The sequence below is a fragment of the Phocoena sinus genome, chromosome X (assembly GCF_008692025.1).
Source record: "Phocoena sinus isolate mPhoSin1 chromosome X, mPhoSin1.pri, whole genome shotgun sequence".
NCBI classification, from domain to species: Eukaryota; Metazoa; Chordata; class Mammalia; order Artiodactyla; family Phocoenidae; genus Phocoena; species Phocoena sinus.
Window position 1 is genome coordinate 66669170 of NC_045784.1, and position 11605 is coordinate 66680774.

The 11605-nt window shown below is 36.5% G+C and overlaps 1 pseudogene; it reads right to left on the minus strand.

Annotated features, from left to right (window-relative positions):
- Positions 1–3839: 3839 nt before the first annotated feature.
- Positions 3840–4761, minus strand: LOC116747118 (annotated as a pseudogene).
- Between the last annotated feature and the right edge of the window lie 6844 nt (positions 4762–11605).

Below are 11605 nucleotides of genomic sequence, written 5' to 3' on the forward strand. Positions count from 1 at the left end.
TCCTGCAACTTTACTGAATTCATTTATTAGTTCTAACAACATTTTTGAGTAGAGTCTTTAGGGTTTCCTACATATAATATCATGTCTTCTGCAAATAGTGACAATTTTACTTCTTCCCTTTCAATTTGGATTCCTTTTATTTCTTTTTATTGCCTAATTACTCTTGGCAGGACTTTCAGTATTATGTTGAATAGAATTAGCAAGAGTGGAAATCCTTGTTTTGTTCCTTATCTTAGGAAATGCTTTTAGCTTTTCACTGTTGTGTATGATATTAGTTCTGGGCTTCTCATATATGGTCTTTATTACTTTGAGCTGTGTTCCCTCGACACTTACTTTCTTCAGTTTTTAGCATAAATGGATATTGTTTTGTCAAGTGTTTTTTTAATGTATCTATTGAGATGATCATTTGATTTTTACCTTTCATTTTGTTAATGTGTATCATTATCAATTTTGTATCACATTGATGGATTTGCAGATGTTGAACCATCTTTGCATGCCTGGAATCATTCCCACTTAATCATGGTGTATGCTCCTTTTAATGTACTCTTAAATTCGGTTATGGTAATATTTTGTTGAGATTTTTGCATCTATGTTCATCAGGGATGTTGGCCTGTAATTTTCTTTTCTTGTGGATCTCTCGTCTGATTTTGGTATCAGGGTAATTCTGGCCTCATAAAATGAGTTTGGAAGTGTTCTCTCCTCTTCTATTGTTTGGAAGAGTTTGAGAACAATTGGTATTAATTCTTCCTTAAATGTTTGGTAGAGTTCACCAATGAAGCTGTCTGGTCTTGGAATTTTTGTCGGGGAGGTTTTTGATTACTGATTAAACCTCCCTACTAGTAATTGATCTGCTCAGATTTTCTCTTTCTTCATGATTCAGTCTAAGAAGATTGTATATTTTTAGGAAATTATCCATTTCTTTTAGCTTGAGAGCAGAATGAAGGGGACAAAGAAAACAATCAGTGAACCAGAAGACAGAACCACAGAAATTACCCAAGCTGAACAACAGAGAGAAAAAAAACAGTGAAAAAAAAAAAAACCCTAACAGGGCTCACAGGGACTTGTGGTATAATGACATTAATATCCAAATATTTAGAATAATGCAACCTTCCAAGACTGACTCATGAAGAAATAGAAAATCTGTGTTCACTGATCACTAGTAAAGATTGAAACGGTAATCAATAACGTCTCCCCCAAAAAACGTCCAGGACCAGATGGCTTCATAGGTGAATTCTACCAAACATTCAAAGAAGAATTAATACCTATTTTTCTCAAACTCTTCTCAAAAAATTGAAGGAAGGAAATACATCTTAACTCATTTAACAAGCCCAAAATCACCCTCATACTAAAACCAGACAGGGACAACACAGAAAAAAAATTGCAGGCCAATATTTTTGATAAACATAGATAAAAAAATCCTCAATACAATATTAGCAAACCAAATTTAACAATACATCAAATGGATCATAAACCATGATCAAGTGAGATTTATTCCAGGGGTATAATGATTCAACATCTTCAAAACAATCAACATGGTACACTACGGTATTAAAGGTAAAAACCATGATAATTTCAATAGATCTAGAAAAAACATTTGACAGGACTCAGCACCCATTTATAAATAAAATGGGTATATAAAGAAGAATACCTCAACATAATAAAGGCCATATATATCAAGCCCACAGCTAACATCACACTCAACAGTGAAAAGCTGAAAGCTATCCTCCTAAGATCAACAACAAGACAAATATGTCCACTCTTGCAACTGTTAGTCAACATAGTATTGGAATTCCTAGATGGAGCAATTAGGCAAGAAAAAGAAATAAAGGGCATCCAAATTAAAAAGAAAAAATTAAAACTGTCACTATTTAGTTTCTCTTTTGATTTCTTCTTTGACCAATTGGCTGTTCAGTAGCATGTTATTTAATCTCCACATGTTTTTGAATTTTTCAGTTTTCTTCTTGTAATTCATTTCCAGCTTCTAAAATTGTGATTTAATTCAGAGTTTGAAACTTATAATAGGCCATGTGTAAAAATATTAAGAAATCTGTAAAATTACCAAACCTTCAAAATACTATCTTCTGTTATAAAAGTATCTCAATAAAACAAAATAAAAACAATGGAAAACAAAAGCATCAAATTAGAGATTTGGTTTAGTATTTTCCCTAAGTCTCTTATTATTAAAATCAAACGTACTTCCCCAAATATGGAGTAATTGTGCTTTTTCTATTCCTCCTATAACTAAAAGTCTTGGACATAATATATAAAATAAACATAAGGAGACTCTGAAAAGTGGAGGGAGATGTCTGACCAGTGTGAGACTTCAGGACTTGAGGAACAACATGGTGGTGAGTTCCCATGTTTTCATTTGGCCTCTTATATCTCGGACTTGGAGAAATATGTGAAGCTGGAATGCCAGTAAGTACAGACAAAAATATGTCCCAACAAAAGCTTTATCTCTTTAGTCAAAAGACCAGTGAAGGGGCAGCTTAATAAGAGGAAAACTTTTAGAAAATAATCTCTCTACTCCAGTCAAACACTACAGAGTAACTATTGCTCCACCCACACCATGCAAGGCTAAGTGGAGATCCTAAATTTATACCATTGTGAGCCTGTAATGAGGTGCTCCAACATGTCCATGAGGATGATGTCAGAGAAAGCCAAGGTGCTAGATGTAGGGAGCCAAGTCTTTTATCTCCACTGGCCAGTAAATCCCACTACAATATAAGTGGAGACTACTTGAGGAGTCTGGATTTCCACCCTCACCTGACAGCACAAGCTCTTCCTCTACCTCCTTGCTGAGATGATGTCAGCTGAGGCCTAGTGGATGGTCAGGACTTTCAACATTGCCACAGTAATAATGTCATCTCCACTTGGTGTCAGTGGAGACTACATTCAGAACCAGAACTCCCACCCTCACTTAACAGTAGAGAGGATCCCTCCCTCCCCACACACATCAGTTGCCAAAGGAGACCAAGTGGGAAACCTAGGCTTTTACTTCCACCTGGCAGTAATGAGGTGTTCCCCTTCCCCTGCCAGGTGGAGGCAGAGAAAGCCAGCTAAAACAGAAGATTTTATTAAAAATCCGAAAACTCATAATGAAATTAGAAAATATCCAGTTCTCAATAGGAAATCACTCATTGTACCAAAGGCCAGATGATTTCAAACTGAATGAAAAAGTAGAATCAATAGATGTCAACGTTGAGATAACAGAGTTGCTAAAAATGATCTGATAAAGATTTTAAAGTAGCTATGATAAAAATATTTCAATGAGCAAGTACAAACACTTGAAGCAAATAAAAATGATCAAATTTCAGTAAAGGAAAGAGGATATAAAGGAGAGCCAAATGGAAGTTTTAGAATTGAAAAGTATAGTAACTGAAAAAAAAAAAAAAGACCTCAGTGAATGAGCTTGAGAGGAGAATGGAGAGGACAGAGGAAAGAATCAGTAAACTAGGAGACAGAACATAGGAATTACCCAACTTGAAAATTAAAGAGAAAATACACTGAAAAAAAGGTAACAGCTCACAGGGGACTGTGGAATAATAACAATATCCCACATTGCTATCATTGGAGTAACAGAGGTAGGGGAGGGAGGGGGGTGGAGAGAGAGAGGCTGAAAAAGACATAAATACTTCCTGACTATGTACTCAGGAAGTTGAGTGAATCTCAAAACAAGATAAGCACAAAGAAATCTATTCCAAGATGCATCATAATTAAGTTTCTTCCTTTAATTAGTTTGTAAGAAGTTAGGTCAAGTTAGGAGATGTGTAGCAAGCAAGAGAGGGGGGTTAAATGTAACATTTCCTGCATATTGGCTGCATGAAAGCTCTTTCTATCTACCAGTTTTTATACAACACTTTCACATATGAAAGTACACACTTTCCTAAGTAACCAAGAACCTCAGGCATAGCAAATTCAGGAAAAGTGTTTATCAAATTCTGTTTACAGGTGTTTAAATTGACAGCTGCTGACCACAATATCTTACTGTATGGTCTTCAAATATGCCATCTTGCTTTTCAAAATAAACAATTCAAAGATACAAAGAACGATTTTATTTCCTCAGACCTTAATATAATATCAAGAGTTTGGGCATAATATCTGGATACTTTCTCAATTTCTCTAGGCAAGACTTCATGGCAACACACTGTAAGAAGCTACACATATAGGTAAGAAGCTACACACATAGATAAGAAACTACAAGATTCTGAAATCACCACCCACCTTTCTGTTTCTGTAGGTTTTTAATTTCCCTTTTGAATTTATGTCAGTCACAGTAATAAGACGACTAATGCATAGTTAGGATCTTTGTGAAATATAAGCAGGGACTATGCCATAGATGCCTTCTTCATCAAGTTTTTAGTCCTTGATACTCATTCTGGAATTTTGTCTCATTCTTGAAGACGTTTATACACTAGTAACTGGGTACTTAGGATCAATACCGTGACACAAAACTTTTTCCTTAATGGGACAACATTTATCAATTCACAAGTATATGCCACAAATATTTTCCCATGAAGTGTATGATTAATTCTCCAATTCAGATTCTCGCAGTAGTGTACTTTATGTGTCCAATTTCAAAATTTGAAATATTTACTTTTTAAAAAAATTGCCTTCAGTGAAGATGTGATTTACAAGACCTATTACCTTGTATGTTTTGAATGTTGGCACCGAAATCCCATTACTATTCATAATGTCTGCACTCTCCTGTTCCTGGTGCTGGAGAGTGCTGTGCATTAGCAAATACCTCCTGCTGTACATGGATCAACACTTCTGGTATTGTAGAAACTCAAACATAAGTCACTGAGTACATCTTTAGTAAATAAGAGCTAGTTTCATTAAAGTTAGCCTGATTACTTATATAAGTGGATCAAGAATAGTGATTTTATGTACATTCTTAAATATATGATATTCCAGTTAAAGCTTTGGTGATATTTATGGGGCTTTGTTAACCTTAGTTTCTTAAAAATATCTGATAATAAGAAATCTTAGATTAGATTTTTAAAAACCTCGTTAGGCTGAGAAACCAAGCCAAAGACTTGCCCAATTGTGTCCTGTTGCAAGGAGAACAATTTCTTATTGAACTTATGCAAACACCTACAATGTCATGAAAAATAAGAATGCTTTGAATTTCCAAATACTGGAGGGATTAAGTAGACAGGGAAAGGTACATATTCTATTTTTTGTTCACAAAAGTATACTTTACCAAATTGCTGTAAGTTATAGATAGCTTAAAGGTAAGGAAAAAAAGGGTTCTTTAAATCTGGAAAACAAAACATTAAAGGACTAGCAATGTTTCAAAGTCATATGAATTATAGTCATCCTCATAAATTTATTTAGTCTCATGTAATTAATCCTTTTATTTTTTAAATTAATTCTTGATTAATGCTTGATCTTGGGTTGGCAGTTTTATGAAACAATCAGTTTTTCCATTAGAGTTCTAAACATTTTTTTTTACCTAGTTCAGTGATATAATCGTAAAATTATCAGAAACTGTGTACTTGTCAAGAGTCCTTTCCATGAGTTGCTTTGAAGAGGAAGCAGTTTTGTAAAAGTATCAGAGTAATACAATAACTGTCAGTAAATGTCACAAGACTTGAAAGTGGCCATGATTAAAGATCTGACAGTTCATTATAATGCAATTGAAAAGTTAATCTCATTATTTCTATGACAAACATTTTGAAATAATAACTAGAATAATAACTGATAACATTATACCAAGACATATCAGATCTTTAGGAATTCCATATAATTTCTAGAACAGTTACATCAATAACATGCATTTATACAAATATAATCTAAAGCAGGTTTAGCATCACTTTTTATTTGACAATGCTTCTCAAGTACTTTAACGTATCAAACAGGCCTAATTAGTTTAACATCTCCCTTTTATAAGGAGAGAGAGCAAATCTTTTGAGGTGTTCCCTCTGCTGGGAGGGGAAAGGGTTTTTCCACTGCAGCACAAGAGGGATGCACATAGGCCAACTGTCCTGTGTTGGCTCCCAAGAGAGACCCACTGACCATGGGGGACCGATGCTTACTATGGAAGCGGATCTTACTCTGTATCTTTTTTTATGTAAGCAAAGCAGTATTTGACTGTGTTGTATTTTTCTTTGTGACTCTGATACCAAGATGCAGTAGGCAGAAGTGTCCTCCCCTGGGATTAATAATCAGTGCATGGTACTTTTCTCCCTTGGGATAAGTACAAACAACAGGTGGCCTTAAATTGCTTCTAGAGCTGTATTTTTGTTCTTGTAAAGACTTGATTGTAAAACAAATACAGTTGGTTTTCATTCCTGAAAGAATACAGTAGCAGCCTGAATAATATCAAGGGGCTGACCCACCCATTCAACTACATACAGTATCTTCAGTTTGCTTCTTTATATCAGGGAGAAGATTTTCAACTAAGATGAAAATCAAGATTCCTATGTTCTAGATTTAGAACTGTGTGTCTTTGGAATGTCTAAATAAATTGTTCCAAGAGGCTTCAGAATGTTACCTCTAGGTACATAGTTTCATTTTAGCTTAGGAAAGAAAGTCTTTAAAAAGTTCCTATCAGGCTCTGAATATTAGTCTCCAATTTGGCCAACTTCTGACCACAGAGTTCTTTTTAAAGAAAAAAATTCTTTCAAATGTCTTATGATTAGGTTTCAACCAGGACAAGCAGTAAATATTCCTGGCGGTATTGAACTCCTATTTTATTAGTATTATTATTTTAACATTTATTTATTTATTTGGCTGCACTGGGTCTTAGTTGTGGCACGTGGGATCTTCGTTGCTGTGTGCAGGGTCTTCTTTGTGGCATGTGGGATCTTTAGTTGAGGCATGCAGGATCTAGTTCCCTGACCAGGGATTGAACCCGTGCCCCCTATATTCGGAGTGTGGAGTCTTAACCACTGGACCACCAGGGAAGTCCCTGAACTCTTTTAAATAGGCACATTTTGATTTATTCTTTCTTAGAAGCTTCTGCATACCAAGCATAAATGCACCTCATTTTGAGAAGTTTGGGACCCCTTTTTCTCTAAGGCACCTCATAAATAAGCTTATCTAGCTTAAAGGCTTCCCACTATGGCCATTGTAGTTCAGAACTATCTTTGGTAAGGTTAACCCACTTGCTCAGATAACATAGATTCTGGGCCTATAACTTTTAAACATATAGTTAGCTGGAGTCCCAGATAGAGGAGTTCCACAATGTTTAGACTCAGAAGAACTCTTTTTTTTAAAATAGTAATCTTTTATTCATTTATTTATTTTTATATTTATTTTTGGCTGTGTTGGTTCTTCGTTTCTGTGCAAGGGCTTTCTCTAGTTGCGGCAAGTGGGGGCCACTCTTCATCACGGTGCGCGGGCCTCTTCACTATCGCGGCCTCTCTTGTTGCGGAGCACAGGCTCCAGATGCGCAGGCTCAGTAGTTGTGGCTCACAGGCCTAGTTGCTTCGTGGCATGTGGGATCTTCCCAGACCAGGGCTCGAATCCGTGTCCCCTGCATTAGCAGGCAGATTCCCAACCACTGCGCCACCAGGGAAGCCCGAAGAACTCTTTTTTAAAACGGTTTCTCCTTTAAAAAAGCAGAGACCTCACACTGAACCCAGTCCAGTTTAAATCAGACCAAGTCTGACACTGGGCGCAGACCAAATTAACTCAGACCCAGTCCAACTCTAGACCCAGTCTGAACAAAGAAATTCTCAAATAAATTCAGAGAGTTCATAACACAAAAGCTGTGGAACACATATATTTGAGAAGGACTTCAGGCACAGCAACAAAGCAGTAAACACAAAGGGCTCAGTGTGTACCTATGCCTGGTTGCTTGTTGTTCCTGGGGGTTGTTGGGAATGGGCACACTGAACCCAGTCCAGTTTAAATCAGACCAAGTCTGACACTGGGCGCAGACCAAATTAACTCAGACCCAGTCCAACTCTAGACCCAGTCTGAACAAAGAAATTCTCAAATAAATTCAGAGAGTTCATAACACAAAAGCTGTGGAACACATATATTCGAGAAGGACTTCAGGCACAGCAACAAAGCAGAAAACACAAAGGGCTCAGTGTGTACCTATGCCTGGTTGCTTGTTGTTCCTGGGGGTTGTTGGGAATGGGGGGTGGGTCCCCTATGGATCCCACTTCTGACACCAGAACTGGTAAAATATAAACTGAGGTACCTTAACATTTTCGAGTTCAATTGTGCATAAGTTGTTTCAAATTTGGCAACACCAAATTAAAAGTGGTTAAGAGCACTCCACCAACCAGAGCTAGGGGAGAGGTTTTTATAGAAAAGATGCAGAAGGAAAGAAAGGGCATTATTTTATTGGCTGTAACTTAAGTGGTTGCCTTTTTGAGGAAAGCCTAGTTGGCTGTTTGCAATTGATTGTCCTTAAGTTTCATTTTCTTGGATTTGAGTACATTGACAATGGCTTAGGTTTAGGTTTGCTTATGCAGGCTACCAAGTACTAGAGCCACCTTAATATAATGGCCTTCTCATTTAATTATTTTAGCAGACTCTATAAGGTAGATATTACTATTTATTTTCAGCATATGTGGAATCTGAGGCTTAGAGAGATTATGTACTTTATTCAAGATTACATAGCTGAAAAGTGATGAATGAGCTATCAGAACCCAGTCATGTGTCATTTCAAAGTACATGTCCTCAACCATCAAACTATTCTAAGACTAAGAAGTGTCTCATTCATTTTTTTCATCCTTTGTAGTACCTAGCATTAGAAGTTTATATCTGTAAATTCCCAGTAAATTTATAAAATATCTGTATGCTTGACTGAGTTGACAAAGTGAATCCCCAGAGAGAAGGCTTTATTCTGTAGAAAGCATCATTTGGAGGTGAAATTCATTGAACAAGTGCAAACCAGCCTCATGGGTTAACTCATCCACATTGCAAAATAGAATCTAATGCATTGGCTTTTTAAAAAGGCATTATTTATATCTTATAAGAGAGTAGTATTATTTATATCTTATAAGAGAGTAGTATTGTCTTTTTAAAATAAATAAATGGCTCTGTTTATGGTTGACTTAGCAAGAATATACTGTATTTAGATGGATGAAAAAAATCATCACAAGGAAGCTATTCAGAAAAATGTGTTAACCTGAAGCCTAAGTTCCAGGCTAATATTAGTAAGCTGTGACTAATGAGGAGGAATATCATCTTCCCCTAATATCCAGTGAAATTGGCCTGTAATGTGCCACAAAAGAGTACTGAGTTGGAAAATTTAGCTGTAGTTGCTCTAGTGAAGCAGGTTGAACAGGGCACAATCACCCCTACCCCACTATCCAAAGATAATAAAAGCAAAAAAAAAAAAAAAAAAAAAAAAAGGAAGGAAGAAAGGAGGAAGAAAAGAAAAGATGACCATATTTCCCTAAATGTAGTTCATAGCATAAAGATCAGATAAAACTCAGGAATGAGGGCAGGGGTGCTATGTATGGATGTTCAGGTTGTGCACAGCCCAAGGATATTCCATCTAAGGGACATTCTTTACATTATGGCTAGATACTAAGTTATATTAGAAGAGGGAGGAGGCATGGAAATTCTACACCTTGCAACCAAATTCTAGAGCAGAAGAGAGCATCATCCTATGTAAACCTACACTGGCACATACAGCCACTTACACATTTGAGAAAGCACACATGCACACACTCACTGGCAAAGACATGCATGAAGCTGCACCTTGTCCCTGTTGAACTTAAGATGTGTACCCTGAGGTTACTTTTCTCTCTTGCTCACCACTCTCAGTGTCTGATTCTAACCTCTCAAAAAGATTCCAAACCTGATGCAGGCACCTTATTTGGAGTCAGGGAGAGGAAGTTAAAATATGGATACTTCCTATTAAATGTGTGCCTTAACACCTATCCAGGGTATATGTGAGCTGGCGTGAGTATAGGTGCATTATTACACTCAGCCTGGGGTTTTCTTCCACACAGGGATGCCATGTATGCTTATTCAGATTGTACAATAATATACAAATTTATTTATTCATTTACTTTTACTTGAGGAGGAAACCCCTTTTTCCAATTTATACAATGTTCCTAACTGAGGGGCAAAGTCAGGTTCAATGGAGATCTAAGGGTGGAAAGGAGTGGAAGAGGATGATCAAACCATGGTTTATGCATCTATTTTTGCAAGTGGTTATCTCTTTTCTTCAGTATCATTGATTAGTAGTAACATATTTCTATGCAGTTACTATGTCTTATATACTGGAGATGCAGAAAATGTTAAGGTTCTGTCCTTGAGGAATTTATAGTTTGGGACTATAAGATATAATATAATCATGCCACCTAACATTTGGGAGAAACTTTACATAAATCAGTAAACTTTTGGCCTTGCACTCCTACATCATGCAATCGTCCTTTATACCTAGTATAGCTAAGTTTACAAAATGTTAGATTTCCAATATAAGCAGAATCAAGCATGATTGGCATATTATGTAAGTTTGCAGAAATTACTTAAAGAGTTGTGGAACATAGTGGCAATTCAACTGTCCTGAAAACTCATTTGTGGACCTTAGAAATGAAATAATCATGTCCTTGAAGCACTGAGTCTTTCAAGTTCTCTGGACTTGTAGAATGATTTGTTCCCTTGGATGTACATTTGTGTACAGCATGTGAAACTAATGCCACTTCTAATTCAGTATGACTTCCCTTGCTTGATTCAATGATGGGTGCAAACTATTAACTTCAATGAAATAAACAGGATGTGAAGGGATTGGGACCATCCCTATATTTACAGACTGCATTTAACCTTACATGAAGATAGAAACTCATTATTTGACATTGTAGGAGGGAGTGAGTGGAGAAAGATATCATATGTGGGGAAAAAGGAGTGCTACAGTGGTCAATTTTCTGGATATTATTGGAGTCAAGCCTGCTGTAGTAGGTACTAGTACAGATTGTCATTATAATAGCACCATAATCTAGTCAGGGTATGCCATAGTGAACCTCTGTAGTGGGGATATATATCAGGTATCAGGAATTGAGGGTAAAGGCATGAGCTTCCTTTTGATGACTGCCCTGCTTTGAGGTCAGAGCTGAGCAATATGTGTTTCTGACAGAAGTGCAGGCAGGCAAAAGAGTTACAGACAATAAACAGGACTCTAGTATGTGTCATAGAGAAGGAGGGTGTTGTGAAAAAACACATGTGTACACTCAAGAGTTTATTCTTGCATTTTAATCTCTCCATAGTATGTCCACAACTTACCCTTCAGGAAGCTTCATGGTTTTTCCTTTCTTTGGAATGTACCATCCCCATCTCTTTCCATCTGAATCCTGTATATTCTTCAAGGTTCAGTTCAAGTACCTGCCATATCCTCCTCATGCAATCATTCATTTACCCATTCATTCAACAAATATTTAATTTTTGGTTACTGACTCAGCTACTGAAGATTTCTACATCTGGAATCAATCTATGTTCTTTGAACCCTATTAACAATTTGTACCTCTTTAAATGGTATTTACCATATTTGGACTTTGCTTTTTAGGACAAATAACTTATTTTTCTTAAGCACCTTGAGTGCAGAAACAATGCTTATATATCTTTATGTACATCACAATGACCTGAACATAGTTGGTATGTTTTGTTTTTTGGATGATCCATAGAGCCCTTG